The sequence below is a fragment of the Thalia democratica genome, chromosome 6 (assembly GCF_965202585.1).
Source record: "Thalia democratica chromosome 6, ktThaDemo2.hap1.1, whole genome shotgun sequence".
Taxonomy (NCBI): Eukaryota; Metazoa; Chordata; class Thaliacea; order Salpida; family Salpidae; genus Thalia; species Thalia democratica.
In genome coordinates this window covers 30,029,234-30,050,306 of record NC_139170.1, presented here as the reverse complement: position 1 = coordinate 30,050,306, position 21,073 = coordinate 30,029,234, and positions in this window count along the sequence as shown.

The window sequence follows — 21,073 nt, the reverse complement described above, 5'->3', positions numbered from 1 at the left end:
TATGTAAAACAAAAAAGTTTATATTTATAACACATGTTTTTTTTTTCTTAGTACGTTTAAAAATTAAAAACAATTTTAGAAAAGATACATATTATTAATAGTATAGTAAATTAACTAACGATATAAGAAAACACTTTTTATTTAAGTAAATGCTTAAATTTATAAAGAGTGCTTTAAATTTTTATCTCAAAATTAAGTTGAAAATCTTAAAACTTACAAAATATGGTAATACTTTATTAAAATCACAAACAAAACTCTTGAAATATGTTTGAAATTCTTTCTTTTTTAAGCTAAAAATATTTAATAGATTTTTAATTATTTTTTTACAAAACCTGGTAATGCTTGATTGAAATTGAAAAACAAACTATTTGTTGTTAATTTAATAAATTGTTTTTATACAGTTTGAAATATTCATAATTTTGATTTGTTTAAAAAAAAAGATTTTAAAAATTGTCAATTGCAAAATTTGTTTTGATTTTTCAATTCAAGTCACTTATAGGTAACATTCTTACAGTCTTTAACAGTAATTTTCTTTTATCACTATTATAACCCCTGAAGTGTTGTTTACTAAAAATTTAACTCAATATACTTTATTAGCACTGTAAGATATGGGAATGGGAAAGATAACTCATATCAGATAACTCATATCAGTTATCTTTCCAATTAACAACCCAGTTGAAAGGTGTTGATTCGTTGACACACAGAAACATATGTTGGTAGAATAAAGGATGATTACTGTATAATTTCTTTTTATTTATATATATATATACATATATATATATAACTAAAATACACAAAATAAACTTTTGCTTCGGACAGCTGTTTCTGCGTTTAATACGCGTCTTCAGCCAAGTTTTTTTTAATGAAAAGCAAACTTGTAAGTACAGCAATAAAATTATACAAAATTAGGTATTATGTAATAATAGAATAGTTAGTTGATTTTAGACAAAATTATTAACAGTGTTTTTAGATAAATTGTTTTCGATAATGTATACAGCCACTTTGTAATTCGTTTCTTTTGTTTAGAGATTCAGATTTTTAAACTTTTAAAATTTCGATTTTTTCCGCATTTCACAATTTACTATATCTATCCTTTTTTTTAGCTATATTTATTTTTCGTTCTTGTTAACATTTCCCATTGAATTTTAAAATTAACTTTGCTTTTTTTTTATTTTCCAAATGTACTGCGATAAAATTGTCGTATTTCTATGTTTTTCGTGTTTGAAGCTGTACTTGTGCTTTGTAAATGGAGCATTGAAACGTAAAATACTTATTCTTCTTTTTTTCTTGTTTTTACCCTTCTCGTTTTTGTGGCTATAGGCTAACTCGTGATCGTACCCAATTTCTCTTACAGCTTCCTGGTATTGTTGGGTTGTTTCCTTGAAAATGCTTTGACTGCTAGAAATCTTTTGGAGGCGGTTATTCACTGCGACCGGTATGTGTTTAAACACATGCTCTTGGTGGTTTGACTTGCTATTCACATAAACCGTATGCGCATTAAGTTTTGTATACGGCTTATGGCTTTCGTTTTGAAGATCTAAAGTTACATCTAAGAAGTCTGTTACAAACAGATTGGCTTCTATGGTAACATAAAAACCAATTTTTAAAAAAACTTTTCTTAGATATTTGACTTTTTTCTTAATATCTGGTCCCAGTAGAATTTCCTCCTTTGCTAAACCATCGTCACGGTATATGCCAAACTTACCATGTCTAAAGATCTTTTCATTCTTCAATATATCTAAAATATATAGGCCAACCAGTTCGCAAATTTCTGCGCCTTGGAAGCTTCCCATTAATACATCAAAACTGTTCTTTTTATGCTTTTTCGACCATGGTTCACCTTCGTAGAACAATACTGGTTTGCAGCAATGTCTGAATAGCTCTTTTTCATTTTCCGTGATTTCAGTTAGGCCTGCAGCAAAATTGAAGGATTTTTCCAAAATTGTTGCTGAGATGGCTGGAAAAAAGCTAACTATATTAAATTTGATAAACCTTGAAGTTGATTTATTACTTAAGTTATCGTACCAGTTCAATACCTCATAAGTATTTTTCCATTGTATTAAATTACTTTTTGACCTTACAAATTTTTGATCTTATCTTAATTTGTTTTCGCAGGTTTTACAATAAAAGCTTCTGCCGGGTTAACTATTCTACAGCTTAGTTTATTTGGGAAGTTTAGTTTATGATCTTTTAAAGTAATGTAACATTGTTGTTGAGAAGGTTTTGGATTTTACCTTTTATTTTGTTTTTCATTACTATTTCCTTTGCTTAATTATCAATTTTTTCTATGATACTGTTTTCCGATTTTTTGTATGTAGATGTAATTTTTTCTATAATTAATTTTATATATTTATCCGGACTAATTTTGTATAGGCTGTGAGATTTATCAGCAAAAACAAAAACTTTTTTGGTGGACCTTGTTTCTTTTAAGTCTTTGTTAAGTTTTCGGGTAAAAGAGTTTTGGTATTTTTGGAGTTTTAAATTACTTATTAACTCGTCAAGGTCGTTTTCAAAGTTTGTTAAGAGTTTATCCTCGGGAGCTTGTTTTTTTGTTGGAAATAAACCGTCATAACCTGAAACTTTAGCTTTTGTGTTTTCATCCCTTAAATGGAATGCTTTCCATTTCATTTTAGTTATCAGTTTATCTACTTTTTCGTACATTACAATTTTCAACTCTTTATTACTACTACTTATTGGTTTGATCTTTAATGAATAATTGAAGTTTATTGGTCTTGAGTCGTGTATGCTTTTAATCATCTTTAAATTAATAAACAAATATATATATATATATATAGAATTAAGTTATTTAACTTAATAAATTAAATTTTTCACACTGAGCCCACCTTAAGGGCTTTATTAGTAAAAAAGTTTATTTAAAGATGCAAAACTCAAAGGACTCGAGTTTCGTGACTATTCACTCATCAGCTTCAAAACAAGTTTAAAATAAAGCACAAAACAAAATCACTAATGAAAGTAAAAAATTTTTTGCATAAATAGATTATGACGTAATTTTGAAACTATCAAAATTCGTGCAAAACGGCTTGTGCAAAAATTAATCTACCAACAGACAATAAACTAGCAAAAATTCATATAACTTCAGTGAGTAACTATATATTAGGACAGATAATTGAAAGAGATAAAGATAAAATTAAGATGCAAATTGAAATTTAGGTTATTTTAAGATGAAATTAAAACTTGTTAAACTTTAAAAGCGACTTTTTTATATGTCTACAAGACGATACAAACTCGCTTCTTTTGTTTAAACATCTCTTGTCTTTCAGTGCATAAACAACGGCTGATGCTTCTTTGAGACACAGCCTACATATTGGGCTATTGCCGTCGGCTATAGGCTGTGCTCTTTTTATAACTTCCCAGGATATTTCGTAGTCAATGCCGCTGCGCTTTAAGCCACAAACATACTTCGAAAGTTTAGTGTCATTTTCATATATGCCGCCTTTAAAAGATTTTTTATGATTGGCATACCTGAATCTAAACTGAGTCGAGCACAAGCCGACATAGAACCTCGTCTCAACGCCAGAGTTAACTGTGGCCTTGTATACGATGTTCTCTGAACGGCAATTACCCCCTTTCAAATTATATTTACAGCTACCAGCGCAGCCGCATTGACTTTGAATTCCTGAGGTTTGATTTAAAATTTTTTGGTTGTGTGCCTTAATAATATTCTCTAAATTTGCCGTACACGAATAACTGATTCGCATATTATGTTTGTTGAAAATTTTTGTTAGCGGATTTTGTTTATTGAAGTGTTTTTTGACTAGATTTATAAATTTTCTTCCAATATTAGTTTTTACAGAATTGCTAAAAGGAGGGTTGTACCAGATTACATTTCTTTTTCTTTTGTGTTTTTGATTATTAGGTTGTTGCTCAGGTTTTCAAATTTAAGTTTGTTTTCGTATCCGCATTTTTTCATTATTTTTTCATATTCATCTTTAGTCTTTAGAAAATTTTCTTCTTTGCTTGATCGTTTATTTAGGCGTTGATTTATTATGTTCGGAATTTGTTTTATAATGTTTTTAGGGTGGCTTGATTGTTTGTTGACATACATAATTTTAGCGTTTTGTTTAAGTTTAACAAGTTTTAATTTCATCTTAAAAAAACCTAAATTTCAATTTGCATCTTAATTTTATCTTTATCTTTCAATTATCTGTCCTAACATATAGTTACTCACTGAAGTTATATGAATTTTTGCTAGTTTATTGTCTGTTGGTAGATTAATTTTTGCACAAGCCGTTTTGCATGAATTTTGATAGTTTCAAAATTACGTCATAATCTATTTATGCAAAAATTTTTCTACTCTCATTAGTGATTTTGTTTTGTGCTTTATTTTAAACTTGTTTTGAAGCTGATGAGTGAATAGTCACGAAACTCGAGTCCTTTGAGTTTTGCATCTTTAAATAAACTTTTATATATATATATATATATATATATATATATAATTATTTATTACATTTAATTGTTAACAAGAGTCTACTGTTAGAAGTCTTGAGGTAGGGGTTGGCAATGTTTTTAGTCGGCGATCCAGGTGTCAAAAAAAGTTTTCTTGAGCTGGCCGGACCATTTCATGTATTTTAATCACGAAAATTATTGAATTCCAACTTATTTCAACAACATATTAACTCTATTTAATGTTTTCAGTTAATAATCTAGATAAAGTTTTTTGTATAGTGTACCTCAAACCGTGTTGTTCTCTTTAGTTTGAATCTCAGAATAAAAAGTCTTAAATATAATTACTTCAAAAATGTTAAATATTTAAATTGTTAATAAAACTACTGTTAAATAAAAATTGGAATTATTTTAGCTAGTTTTGTATTTATTTTCTTCTGTAATAACTAAAGTAGTTTTTTTATTTTGCTGTTTGCATAAGTGGTTTTTCCTGTTATTAGTTGAATCTCTAGTTACAGATACATATGTAACTACATTTTTAAACAATGTAAAACAAGTCAATAACCTGATATTTTGATATAAGCAAAATTTGTTCTACAAAATAAATACCGTTTGTGTATTTTTTTAACGATAAGTTATTCTGAGTAGAGTATTTTTTTTTTCAACTTGTGTTTTTTTAAATAAAATGTCCTATAATTTTTAATTGTTTAAAAACGTCCTACAATGCCGTATAAGCTACTTGAATCGTCATTATGTTGAGTACATATTTTTAGAAACCGCAAGTTAAAGTTTTAAATAGTTTATTCTCGAGCTTGAAAAAATTAGCAATCGTAAACTTTCACTTCGCATATACCATGATACAAATCGTCGCACGGGTAGTCACAAAGTTTCAGCCCGGGCCACACGACAACGCATTCCTCTCCGTTCCCTTCTCCGTTGTTCGGTTCCCCTATTCCCCATGGGAACAAGGATCCTTTAGAGTTTGGGTCGAAATACTCGCTGCTAGGAAGCCTCCAAATTCCCTCTCCACTCCTATCGTTCAAACCCACAAACAAACCCATGTCCGCCTGAACCACAAGATCTTTGATTGTCCTGAAACGTTATAACGTCACACTCGAATTTTTCCAAAAATTGGTTTGTAATAAATTTTTTACTATATCAACTTCGTTAGATGGAATTTCACTTTTGTTCAGTTTTATTATTTACTGTAAAAACTCATCAAATTTATAAATCATTATAAAATAAAATTATCAAATAAAGATAAAAAAATATAGTTTATGGGTTAGATAGTAAAGATTACTTTTAAACTCCTTTAATTGAAATAATTTTACCTTAATTTTTATAATTACATAGTATAAGACAAAATATGTTTTTATATGCATATAACATTATAAAGTTTTAGAAAAAAAAAAATTGACACAAAAGTTACAAATACACAATATTTCTAATGGTGAATATTTCGAGTTTCACTGCACGCTGAATTAAATCATAAAATTCATACTTTTTTTTGTGGTACAGTTATGTATATCAATACAAAGTTTAAAAACACCATTTATATAGTTAAAGGTATTAAAAATTGGTGCAAAGTAAAAATTTCTTTTAAAGTTTTATAAAAACTTAATTAATAAACAGTTCATATCTTTTGCTTGGATATTTGTTTTACATATCGCTAAAGAAGAATTTTTGATAATGAATGCAAATGTTTTGTCTTTCTAAAGCTTAATATTATACTAATAATATATTGTTACTATGTTATATTTATAGACCTTACAAATAATCTATATCTTTACAAACTGTACTAAGGTATCAGATTAAAAAGAATAATAATAATTTAATTTCTAAGAACAAATTAACTTATTTATATAGCCTAAAAAATACAAGTAGCATAGTATTTCATATTAACAAAAAATAATACTACTGTTTTGATATGGTATACATTATTTCGAAACTACCAATTAGTTTAGAATGATAAGGAACAAAACAACTCATCATAAAACTAACAAAACTAGTATCTAATACTCAACATAAAAATTTTTCATATTATTCCTATCGAGTTATAACACACAACCAATTTCTTAAATCATTTAAAGGCTTAATAAGCACTGCTGTAATGTATTTTATTTACAAGTTTAAACATGTGTATAAACTAAATAATTAACACCAGTAAAGCAACATACTCGTGATACTGTGAGTTTTCTGCCTTCATGCTTTCACTGATCAGGTCTCCCCCCATCGAAGCGCATTGGGCGCGAACGTTGTCAAAAGTACCGGTACTTGCCGTGATCCTGAACTCGTATCTCACTGTTTTGAAAGTATAAACTTTTACGTCTAATAAATGTATAAAGATATGTAGTATATCTTAGTTATTTATAATTAAAAAAACCTCATATGTTTTAGCTACAACCTTTTGTTTAGAAACAGTTAACTTTAAACTTTAAAAACATTATTTTTTAGAACAAATTTAAAATTTTAATATTTTACTCACCATCAAGTATGTTTCTATAATGCTACGGTACTACAGTTTAGTTTTTGATTTCTAAAACTAAATGATTAAAACAGTAGCTTTTGATAAAATACTAACAAAAAAACAAACCATTGTAAGATTTTTCAACTTCATCAATTTTATCTTGAACAGCTGGGCATGTAGATTGAGTAAAAGTAGATATATCAGATTTCAAACTGAAAACTCCACTGGTCAATCCGATAACAAAACAAAAAAGTATAAAAAGTTTCATATTTTTATATCTCTACTTATAAATCGAAAGTTAATAATATCTAGCTTCGTTCATTATACAAAAACAAAAGTTTATAGAATATGTAAAACATATGTTTTGTGCTTTTTTATGTTTCTTTATAAGATAGAACATATTACATCTTCATATAAGGTTGTATAAACTGATTTTTTTTCTCTATTGTAAGCAGTAACTAGCATGAAAACTTTAATGAACTGACTTTTTTGACAGCAAACACGTAAATATATTTCCTCTGTACAACAGAAGTTTGTTTTCACACTGGAATAAAAATAGACAATGGAACGCCTATCTTTTGTTTGTTTTTAAGTCCAGATGTTGTTGTTTTTTTATTTGATGATGTGGCATTTTACACATTTCAACAAAAAATTGAAAACAATATGCTATATTAATTACTCAAAAGTAACTCAAAAAATTTACTAAATTGTATTTGACTATGTGTTACATGGCATTTGAAATTCTAAGACTTCTGAGGTATTGTAAGCTAGATCTTTTGATATGTTTTTTAAACATTTCATACTACTATCATATTCTTATTAATTAAAACTATGAGTTTATTCTTTCAATAATTTATTTCAATTAATAGCAAAACATATAATATTATTTAAAACTATATGAAAATTTTTATTTGTGGAATATTTGTTATATGCTAAATAAAAACATTTTAAAATCTAAAGCAAAGTAACACGATAATATTCTAAAAAGTAGTTATCTTAATAGAAAAATTCAAGTTTTTCGATAAAACAACGTAATAAGAAGTGTAAAATAAAAAGAGGTTGTTTTTTTGAAAACACTTGAGCAAAAAATGTATAAGAAAATCCCAAAAATGAAGCATTTTATTAAACAACATTATGAAAGTTTATTTGGCCAATTACTTTTTAAACAGACCAATTCGATACTCTGTTTAAGATAGCAGTATATAATTCACAGATCAATAAATAAATTTCTAAGCAAATAATTCATTTTTTAAAGAGCGTAGTATAACTAAATACTTATAAAGAAAAAAAAAACTGTATAATAAAGCTAAGTTTGGACGATCGAAAGGTTTATATTTCTATGTTTGTTTTAAAAGATGCAAGCTCATAACTAATAACTATCTAAAATAAATTTTAATCAAAAACCTTTTAGAAACTAAACTAAAAGTTTCGCTAATATTACCTATTGAGATTTTTAAAAAGTTTGAAAACTATGTTTGTTAAAACATTTTTGGGTTTTATTTTCGAAAATATTTTCAGTTAAGTATTTATAAATAAAACTGATGCTATTTATTAAACTAAAAATTAAACAAAAAAAATCAAGGTATATCATATGCAGGAGTTTTTTTTTATATGTATAAGTATTTATATTATAGTATATTATAGTAGAAGCTTAAACATAACCGACTTTATACGACAAATAGCAGTTTTAAGCACAAGAAAAGAAAAAACAACTTAACTTTATCAAAATATATTTTACGAAAAGTTACCAACTATAATTTAATGCTAACTTCTTTAAAGTGATGTAATGCTTAAATCTGAACAGCTAGAGCAGTTTTTAAATATGAACTTTAAACTTATACAGTTATTAAAAACATCTACTAATCAAAAAAGCTATACAGTGCTCGTGTTTCCGATGCGCTTTCTTTGAAACTGAAAATCTTAAAAAAGCGACTATAAGAAACTTTTTGTCGCAGGTGACGCAGTAAAACGTTTTTATTTTACTTTTAAATGGCTTCTTTGAATATGAAAATTGAGCTTCTTTTAAGCACTGTATGCTGCCCTATGCAGACTTTTAACTCGTAAATTTGGTTTTATAATAAAGACAAAAAATAATGAAACAAGTTTGAGTTTTATCAATGTAATTTTAACAGCTATTTTTTTTAAGTAAACTAGTAATTGTAAAATTTGTAAAAAAAATTTCAAGTACTGTGGATTTAAAAATTATAAAAGTGACGGCGATAACGTACGTTCTTTGAAACAAAAAAGGTTTTGACGACAAAAATAAGGTACATAACGTGAAGAGCGTTCCTTAGAGTTAAGCAAAAAATTTAACTTCAAGTAATTGCTAATATATACCAACTTAATATTTAAAAACTAAATAGACTGCTCATGCTAAGTTTTTAACATAATTTTTTTTAAATAGTGTTATGCAATTAGCAGTATCATATAGAAATAAGTCGTAATAATCTTCCAAACGCTAAAACGAATTTATAAAAAAAATTCTTAACTAATACAAGAACTTGTTTCTAAATCAAATGTTAAGTTTGTAATAAAGAAATTACGTTTATGCGAATTTAAAATAGAAAAAATATTTTATCTATTGATTTAGTTTTTACCGTATTTAGATATTTATAATGTATAGTTATCAAGGTTACATGACAATTCAAGTTCGGACTATGCAAAACTCCGATAATTCAAACTCTTAAAAAATATTTAAGAGACCATATCTCAAAAAGCAAAATATGTATAAAAAATACATAAATAGGTATCTAGGTCTTATTAATATCAACAAGCCATACTTTCTTATTTGCAAAATTTCGAACATGAGTGTTGCCGATGCTGCTCCTGCTCATTTCTTCGAACTTTACTTTTAATTGTTTGCACTTCAGCAGAAGCGCCTGAACTTCGACTTGCAGGGAGACCAGCTTGCGATCCGCCATCTCGACCGCCGACTCGCCGGTTTCATTCACGCTCCACTTTCGCGCCAAGCTCAAATCAACATTTTTAAAGTGTTTCTCTGCCAGAAGCGGTTCACCCTGCCTCTCACAGCAAACTTTTATCAGGGGGTTTTTGCGCGTATAAGCTAGCATGATCAAGTGGGCTGGCTTAAGTTCGGAGTCTGCGAACAGAAGCGAGTTGATCAAAGTGATCTGCTTCATTTGCTTGTCCGACGCCTCCAACATTATCAGGATGTATTGGTAGACTTTCGGCAGTTGGGACAGCCAGAGGTCGTCAGAAAGATCCAAGTCGGCATTTGAAACAAAACCCTGGATCTTTGTACCGTTTAGTGAGGAACTTTTAATCCAGCTGATCTATTAAATGTTCATGTGCTTCTGTTTTTACTGACTCTTTAAATCATTTTTCAATTTTAATTTTTTAACATTTGGTTTTATTATTTTTAGGACATGAATGGCAGTTAGCTGGTGTTTCTGGTAGCTCGCCATCTGAGATTTTTCCTCGTTTTTTTTTTATATGCTTCTTACTTATAACTAGAGGTAATTATTTTTACAAGCTGAATTAACTCATTCTTTTCTTTATGCATTGTGTCTACATTCATTAGTTTTTCGACTTCTGAATTAATTTTTGCATCAAACTCTTTAAATGGAATGAATATAGTAAGTCTGAATCATAATAGAGCAAAGTATTTTCCTTTGAAGTTCTATATGATTATGACCTTCATGACTTTTATCGTTTTTCTGATAGTCATCTTCTGGTTCAGACCCTGTATTTTGTGCGACAATGTCTAATGTTCTATTAGAACCTTTAATTTCCATAATTTTAACGCGAAGTTTATCATACACCTTTTTACAATCTCGCATGCCGAAATCAACATCGTATACATCAATATTTTTCACTGCCATGTCGTCATAGTCGAGCGTGCACCTCATTTTTTGCTGAACGTAGTACAGGTACCTTGATTTGTAGAACTCACTCAGCTGTTCAGCTTTACCCGTTGACAAAGAGGCTCGATCGTCAAAGATATAATTTTGTGGGAGATTTTTCTTCCACGTTTGATATTGCATGTAAGTAGGCGTTTGGTTTAAAACGTGCTAAAATATAGTTTGATTAAAATTTAGAACTTATGCTCTCAAGAGACATTTCAAAATATCTAGGTTTCGTTGTTTTAGCTTTTTAGTATTCAGATTTATTGTAAAACGTAATGTAAAACAAAAAAGTTTATATTTATAACACATGTTTTTTTTTTCTTAGTACGTTTCAAAATTAAAAACAATTTTAGAAAAGATACATATTATTAATAGTATAGTAAATTAACTAACGATATAAGAAAACACTTTTTATTTAAGTAAATGCTTAAATTTATAAAGAGTGCTTTAAATTTTTATCTCAAAATTAAGTTGAAAATCTTATAACTTACAAAATATGGTAATACTTTATTAAAATCACAAATAAAACTCTTGAAATATGTTTGAAACTCTTTCTTTTTTAAGCTAAAAATATTTAATATATTTTTAATTACTTTTTTACAAAACCCGGTAATGCTTGATTGAAATTGAAAAACAAACTATTTGTTGTTAATTTAATAAATTGTTTTGTATACAGTTTGAAATATTCATAATTTTGATTTGTTTTAAAAAAAACATTTTAAAAATTGTTAATTGCAAAATTTGTTTTGATTTTTCAATTCAAGTCACTTATAGGTAACATTCTTACAGTCTTTAACAGTAATTTTCTTTTATCACTATTATAACCCCTGAAGTGTTGTTTACTAAAAATTTAACTCAATATACTTTATTAGCACTGTAAGTAACTAATTGCATAAGTCTTATAAACTAGTTATCTACAAAAACAATTGATTAGCTATGAATTATTTTTATATAAATTTAAGATTTTTAATACACCTAATTAATATGTTTATCTCTGCTGAATGAAACTACTTACTTTTTATAATTAACATAAAGTAATTTTACCGACAAAAAATAATTTATTATATATGAATCAGAAGTCAAAAATATAAAGATAAAAGTTACCGAAAAATTTTACAAAAGTATTTTATTTGTATTTTACTTAATGACTGATTTATCTATTGTACATACTAATTATTTGTATAAGAAGTAAATTTTGATTGCTCATAAAACTTAAAAGCAATTCTAAAAACATTTTTTCCATCTAAATAAAAATTTCAGTTTGAAAATTATGTTTCCATATGTTTAAAACATAATTTTAAGTTTCAAATACCTTATGTACAATTTAAAGTGGCATCAATAATGTTTGTAAAAAATAAGTTGTTACAACTATTGTTTAAAACTATAATTTTCCAAACTTCCACTTTAAAATAATTAATCTTTAGAAAGTAATATTTTATACAAAGCATAAATTTTGTTAGATAATTTTAAACATAACACAAGTTTTTTGTATTATTAGTTTTGATTTCGTAAACTTTTGTTCGTTTGATTTAAAAATCGTACTTTATAGTACCGTAACCTCTCGCTTATTTACGCACATTGTGTCCACAGAAAAAGTACGTAAAGATACGAGAGATCTTAAAGATACGAGAGGTACCAAATATACTTACTATAATAGCTGTTTTATGATATTGCTTCTAGTTAAAAGCAGACTGGGGACGTTCCCACTTTTAACAATTTGTTTATTTTATTTATAGATATGAAAACAAAAGATAAAACTATACATAAAATAGAATAACTGATTAAAACTTATATAAAATAATAATACTTGTAGAAAAACTTTACTATTTATAACAATAAGTAGGTTTTATCTTTATTTAATTTATATGTGACTTATTTTATACTTAAAATTTATATTCTATTCATCTAACTAGTGATATGCTTACTATAAAACCAATTGAGATTTGTGTTAAGTGTAAGCTCTATATCTATTAAGTATCATTGCTATTTTTTGCTAGGAAGTTTCATTAGATTTCCTTTTTAGATGTTTATTATTTATTATTATATAGGGCTGTATTATTTATTTGTGTTTTAAACTCTCATTTCATTATACATTCATTATTTAACACAGTCATATTTCGGTCAGAATTTTTATTTAATCACTTATTGTTAACAAAATTTCTGATATACTGAAGTATAACTAAATGTTTATCAATTAGTCTAAAGATATAGAGAGGTGGGTTAGCATTTAATAAAATATTTTAAATAAAAAAATTACAATAAACCTAATATGTGCAACATTAAAAATAATTAAAATGTTTATTTTTATAATTTTTAAAATTCTAAAATGCGTAACTAAACGAGAGTGCGTAACGTCACGAGTGCGTAAAGATGCGAGAGGTTACTGTATTACAACTACAAAGAAAATGTGTATTTTAAACTTTCTTTACAAAAAAGTTATTAAACAACCTGTCTGCTTATTACTAAGTAGAAAAAAAACTTTAAATAATTACGATTAAGTTTTTGTTTCGAAAACTCAAAGGTAACTTTATTGTAGATATGAAAATTTTTCACAATTTAACCCTTAAAAATAAATCTGAAAGATGAATTTTTTTTAACCAACAACCGTTTTATAAGAAAAATAAAACATAAATTATTGATGTCATTTGTTTTTAATTTATAAGATACTAACAAATAATAATTCTTCATACTATTTTGTAAAATAACATTTATAAAGTATGTTATGGTTGTTTAAAATAATAATTAAATGCTTAAAAAAATTAGAATTAACGATTATTAAAGTTTTTTAAGTTTTTATAAAAGATTTAGATTAAGATGTTATTTTCAACTTGCGTTGAACATTATGAATATCTGTTTCTGTACAAAACAAAAGAATTAAAAATCATTAAGTCAATTAAATTACAAAACAATTAGTCTTTTACCATGACAGTTAGCTAAAAGTTTAAACGAATCTATAAAACTGGAAGTTTCTGTTCCTCTTGAATTAACTAGCTCATTATACTACACAAAATAAGAAATAATTGTTTTCAAAATTGTATAACTTACATATTTACATGTATTAAATTTGTCTATAGTAACTGCTATATGAGTTAATTAGTATCATAACGTAAAAATCTTTTGTTAAATGAAAAATTAAAACTCATTAGTTTAATAAAGAAAAATTTATTAGTTTATATTTTAAATCAAAAACTTTTGATTTTATTTCAAATTATTTTTTGTCGTTTTAATTAAGTATATTACCATTTTTTGCAAACAAATTAAATTTAGTTTTGGTTTTAAAAAGCATTTATTAAACTAATTGTAGATATGAATTTTTCTTAAGTACAAACACTAAACAATTCAGTTTTTCTTGTGACTTAAAATAAAAAACTATTAGTTTAGTACTTTTCCATGATTTAATACAAATGCAAACAAAAAATATTTATTCTAGTTTAAATAATTTTATTATTAATTTTTTTTTAACGTCTGACAGAAATACTTAAAAGGTACATAAATAGTAAATACGAAATTTATAACTATGTGAAAATACTTGGAATGTTCTTAAAAGCATAAATTATACTTTTTAATCTGAAATACTTTTTCAGGTATTGAAAATGACTTCAACTTATATGCATCATCAAACGTGGAAGAAAAATCTCCCGCCAAATTATATATTTGACGATCGAGCCTCTATGTCAACGGGTAAAGCTGAACAGCTGAGTGAGTTCTACAAATCAAGGTACCTGTACTACGTTCAGCAAAAAATGAGGTGCACGCTCGACTATGACGACATGGCAGTAAAAAATATTGATGTATACGATGTTGATTTCGGCATGCGAGATTGTAAAAAGGTGTATGATAAACTTCGCGTTAAAATTATGGAAATGAAAGGTTCTTGTAGAACATTAGACATTGTCGCACAAAGTAAAGGATCTGAATTAGTAGATGACAATCAGAAAAACAATAAAAGTAGTGAAGTTCCTAATCAGTTAAGTTCAGATGAAACCTCAAAGGAAAATACATCGCTCAGTTCTGCTTCTGACTCACTTTATTCATCCAATTTTCAAGAAACTGATAAAGAAATTAACACACAAGCAGAAAAGTTAATAAATGAAGAAGTGATGCAAAAAGAAAGGAACAAATTGATTCAGCTTGTGAAAAATATTAGCTCTGGTAATAACTGTGATAAATATGTTGAAAAAAGCGAGAAAAAAGTTTCAGATGGCGGGCTACTAGAAACACCAGTTACAGGTAATCCAGATCACGAAATTTATGAGTTCAAAAGTTTAAATATTGAATTTGAAAAAGAAGCTAGAGAATCATTAAAAACAAAAACACAAGATCAGTTCAGTCATTTCACTTGGATAAAAAGTTCCTCTCAAAACGGTACAAAGATCCAGGATTTTGTTTCAAACGCCGACTTGGATCTTTCTGACGACCTCTGGCTGTCCCAACTGCCGAAAGTCTACCAATACATCCTGATGATGTTGGAGGCGTCGGACAAGCAAATGAAGCAGATCACTTTGATCAACTCGCTTCTGTTCGCAGACTCCGAACTGAAGCCAGCCCACTTGATCATGCTAGCTTATACGCGCAAAAACCCCCTGATAAAAGTTTGCTGTGAGAGGCAGGGTGAACCGCTTCTGGCAGAGAAACACTTCAAAAATGTTGATTTGAGCTTGGCGCAAAAGTGGAGCGTGAATGAAACCGGCGAGTCGGCGGTCGAGATGGCGGATCGTAAGCTGGTCTCCCTGCAAGTCGAAGTTCAGGCGCTTCTGCTGAAGTGCAAAAAATTAAAAGTAAAGTTCGAAGAAATGAGCAGGAGCAGCATCGGCAACACTCTCGTGCAAGTCAGGGAGAGGTTCTTTTATTTTTTCGCAAAGAAGTCTATGAGCGCTCTGGAGGACAATGACTACTTGGATTCAGAAGATTGCGTTCGCGTTAACAATGTGCTTGGAACCTGTCATAATCGATATCAGAGAGTCAACGCCATGTTTGTGAATTTCGGGGAAGTTTTTTCTAAGACTGTACATAAAACAGATGATAAACATGATAATCGTTTTCGCCAAGAAACTATTCGGCAGCCTGTTCCGATGTACAAAAAAGTACCGATGCCAACGAGTAATATGCTACGAGCAAGAAGAGCACCGATGCTGCCACTTTTAGATCAATTCGATTCTTATGATGAAGAGAGTTTTGAGGAAGAATGTTATGTTGATGAAGGTTTTGTCTAATCCAGTTAATGTAGTGCCTTTAGGATATGTTACCATTGCTAAAGACAGAGAGTGTTATTTTGATTATTGAATGTGTTTATCTCTTGTTTATATTTTGTTGGAACTGTATGATTTGAGTTCTTTATAAAATAAACTTACAAAAATAAATAGTTTTGCTAGTTATTTACACTAATTATTTATAAAAGCAAAGTCAATACGCGAAATAAAATTTTAACGATTATAAAAACTGAGATATTATTCAAACAAATTTACCTACCTCAAACATTTAATATATGTGACTTCAACGAGTTTCAGCTTTCAGTTCAGATGTTGTTTATGAAAAATAGTTCTTTTTAAAGATAACTTTATAAAACATTTAGATGGATATATATTGATTAAAATTGTTATATAAAATTGTTATATATACTAATCGTAATAGTATATATACTATTTTGTTTATTAATAAGGATCTTTTTTTCTCAATCTTAATGTAAAGCTGGGTTCTTAATACAGTTGGTGGGCCAAATGTCTAAAAACTTAGATTCTAGTGGGGTCTAATTTAGTTCTCAAAAATTGCTTAATCATCCATTTAATCAAAATAAAATACTAATTCTATGTGAACTTTTTTAGTCTATTAACTATTGAAAGTTTTAAATAATCCTTAAGCTGTACGCAACTTTTTTTTCTCTTCATTTCAAAGTTAAGAATATTATCTGGAGAAGTTATTTAAAAATGATTTAGCGGACCAAGGTCACAAAATTTACTTTTTTCTGGCCAGATTTCACTTAAATATTCTAAACATCGGCGGACCGGTATTTTACACTCTGCAAGTCCGTACGTTGCTACTAATAACATACACTATTAAAATACAAACTTAAGTTTATAAGATCTATATATTGTGATTATACTATACTACTTTTCATCTAATAGTATTGGAAGTACAAATTGATAAGTTAAAGTAAAAATTGCAATTTAAGGCCAGTAGACTTTATATTGTAATGTTTAAATTAATGAATGCTTTTAGCTTTTGACTACTATTCAACATTATGGTTTATATTGAATAAGTAAAACTTAAAAAAAAAAAATTTATCAAAGTAGTCACAATTTTTAGTCTTGTGAAAAGTGTTTCAATACCAATACTTTTTTTTATCGTTAATTCTTGTAGTATTGTACTTAAGTTCAGAGTTTAGAGAAGAACTAACTAGTTTAAAGGCGCTTATATGCTTTATAATAGAGGAGGCAAAATTCATGGTTTGAAAACATTATAAAGTATTTTTTAATTAAGTTTATGCAAAAAAAATCTCTTAATTTTTTAACATAAATCAAATAGTTTATCTTCAGAATAAATTTAAAGAAAAAACAACAACAGTCTTTTAAAGTCCTCAATTTATTAGTCCTGTAAATCTTAAATCTGACTTTTTTTTCTCTTCACTTAAAACCTCAATATTTTGTTTCGCAAGTTTTCTTTCGCACGCTAAATGTTGTACTTTTCTTGGGACGCATTTGATCCGCCGCGAATCACAATTTGCCGAATCTAGTGTCAGCTTCAAAATTTGGTTTGGCGGGCCAGGTTAACACGCTAGTGGGCCGCAGTTTTACCTTTTCCAGGCCTTTTTTGTGTAGAGTATCTAATTTAAAAAATTAAAATTTTTTCTTTGTAATAAATCAAGCTATTAAGTTTTTATGCATCTAAAATCTAAAAGAAGTTTTTTTTAAGTGAGCTATTGTTTGTCGTTTGACGTAGAATCAGGAAACAATTTGGTGTTTTAAATATAGTTTTGAAGTTTATTTTAAATATTCCATTATACTTTTAAGTTTTTTTTTAATTTAAAATGAGTTAAAGTTTATTCGAATTGAATCAAAAAAATTAACTGATAAAGCCTAGAAATTCTTAAGAACATCCTATTACAGCAAATATTATACATTCGAGCAACATTTACATTTTTTGAAAATTGTTTAAAAATGAAAAAACAGTATTGTATGCATAATCAATTTCTCTTAGTAAAAAAATAAAGCCTGATAAATAAGAAATGAAGTATGTTAAGAATAGTTTTAGTTTTTCTAAATATTTTTTTCAGTAGTATTTTGTTAAACGCATTTTCAACATTTTAATCTAAAAAAAGATTACTATCAATTAGTTGGAATGTTGCACCCATTTAAAAAATTTTAGCTAAAATCTTTTACACTACAAAAAATAATTTACTGTTTTTTGACAGCTCTTTCTGCAGTAAAAACTATTAATTTTTCCTAATAATTATACTGTATTAAAACTTGTTTATATTATTGAGTTGTTTGAAACTATTCAATGTTTATCTTTCATTATATATTACAATCATCAAAAAATCAGTGAACCAAAATAAAGCTTCTTTGATAACTAGATTATATCCAAAATATTTTCTTTAACTGAATGTCTTTTTCTTTCAGCTAAAAGTAGAGGAATGGTTTAGTTGAATCAATTAATTAAAAAAAGTCATTATGTTAAAAAGTTTTACTATTCTTAGTTAATTTAATTATTAACGAGGTACCTTACTTCTGCTTTTACATATTATTACTTATAAAGGCGAAATATTTGAAAGAAAATGAACCTAAAGATAGCCTGATTTCAAAGTTTTATTTTTTTAAATTGTATACAACCTATTTAAGAAGCTATAAGGATAAAATTATAAACTTAAAAGATGAGTTTTAGTAGATGATGGATAAGATTTAAGTTAAGAAGGGACCAAGTTTTGGAAAACAAATTTTTTTTGAAGGAATTTGAGAAAAGAAAAAATAAGTTGATCGAGAAACAAAGGTTGCTAAATTTTTTTTTAAAGTTCGATGGCGAGAATGGTGATTCTTAAAAATTGGTTAAGGTCTTAAAGACAATAAAACAACAGAGTCGGTGTTGCAAGACAAGATAGTTGAACAAAATAGAATTTTAGAGCAGTTGTTTAACTAGAACGACGTCCTTTAAAGCTCTTCTAAAAAATATCAATTTTTTTTTCTGTGTTTAAATAAAAAATATTTAATTAGAATAAAAGTGTTAACCAGTTAACTTGTATTTATTATGCATTCTAAAAAATTTTAAATAGAAAAATGTATTTTTCTAGCAAAATTCTCCTAAAAGGTCTGTTAAGCCTTTACTACTTTTTTTAATGCAATTAAACCAGTTAAAGTTAAATAAACATAACATTATGTTTAAAAATAAGAAAATTTATCTATAAAAGAAGTTTATTTATACGGTTTAGTAATAAATAGTTTAAAGATATTTTATTTTTAAAATTTAACCGCAAATACTTTTAAGCGTACTAGTATTAGTACACAAAAATAATCAGACATTTTAGCATTAATCGATTTATTTACAAATTTTTTAAAAGTTCTGTTTTGCAGCTTATTGCGGTTTATTAATCGAAAAGTTCATATTTTTATTAAAAAAAAAGATAAAGTTTAGATTAAGAAAATAAACTGCAAAGAAGTATATTTAAAAAAAAATAATACTAATAATTTTTTTTAATGCATATATGATATATCAAGACTAAGTTTTTTTTTTAATGCTATGTAGAAAAGTAATAAATATTACAAAATATATCAGAATTTTTTTTTTGTCAATTTTCTATAAGTTTCGGGCTAGTTTTACTAAAAAAACATGCTAGCTTGCCACTTTATACAGAAAAGAATCCACAGGGCACAGACCGCATTTATTTGTAGTGATAGCAGTGATATGTCTAAAAATTATTATTTTTAAAACAAAATGTAATACAATAAGGATTAACAAGAACAAGTCATTCTTAATCATTGAATTTAGAAGCTGATTAAAACTTTCACGATAAAACTTACTTTTTATTTGTAGAAATATTTGTTAATGGAATTTAGTTGCTAAAAAATCTAATGGTGTGTGATAAAATAAATAAACGGCTCGCGGGCATAATATGAGCCAATAAGTAAACAAATTTGCCCGTAATATGCCTACTAGTTGAATTAAAACTTTGCTAATGAAGCATGTTTAAGCTTTTGTTATATTAAATTATTAATCTAGTCAAAAAATTGCGCATTTATATATTTCTAAATACATATATTTAAGAACAACAGCCCCTAGATGACTTTTTCTTTTTACATGGCTCGCGAAGAATTTTTCAGTAAACCCGTGCCTTTTTCGTAAAAAGTTTTTGACCCATTGCTTGGTATGGCATACTAAATTTTTGGTTACAAATTTAGTGACTAATAAATTAACAATTACTTTATTAGCTTTGATAACATAAACTACAATTCTTTTTCAGCTCAAAATAGTTACTTTGGTCACCATAAAAGCTTGCAGTAAATGATATTAATTCTTTTGCAGAAAACCAAGCTGCAGTTAGCAGGTTTAGAAAAATTTTGGCTATCAAAACTTGCAGGTTATGTAACTAAGTCAAGCTATATTTTTATATTAATCCATAAATCTTCCATCGTTTTTGAACAACAGTTTAGTATTTATTAAGTTAATGGGTAAATTAGTTTTGTAGTCAAATTTATAAAATTTTGTTAGTACAAGTTTTGACTTGTTGCAACGTTTTCACTGGAAGGTACCTAAGTTGTTTAAAATCAATAAGTACTTAATCTAACCAGATGAGGTAGGGCAGGTTTAAAAAGGAAGAATTTTAATTCACTTAAAAGATCCTATCTATCAAAAAAAAATTACCAAAAAATTACTCAATAGGTTATTTTTCAAAGATAAAACTAAATTTTTTAAATTTATTTTGAAAAAAAGCATGTATTAAATAAGTTTATAAAGATTTATAAAATTATATATTTAGCCCGCATTTTGCTGACCCCTGGTGTAGGGTCTATAACAGGGTTTCCCAAACTTTTTTGCTAATGGCCCCCTTCAACATATAGATTACTCATAAACTACGATAAAATACACATAAGACCTTTTTTTTTTTTTTTGCTCTTCATCTGAAACTAAAGAATATCTAGTGTAAGTTTCTAAACTGCTATAAAATACACATTAGACTTTTTTTTTTTTTTGCTTTTCATCTGCAACTCAATAATATCTAGTGTAAGTTTCAAGTTATGGCCTCATGGCCCCCCCTGTGGCTCCTTTACTGCTCATGGCCCCCCCTCTTCCCCCTTTGCTGCTGATGGCCCCCTGAGTATCTGTCATGGCCCCCTAGGGGGCCACTTGG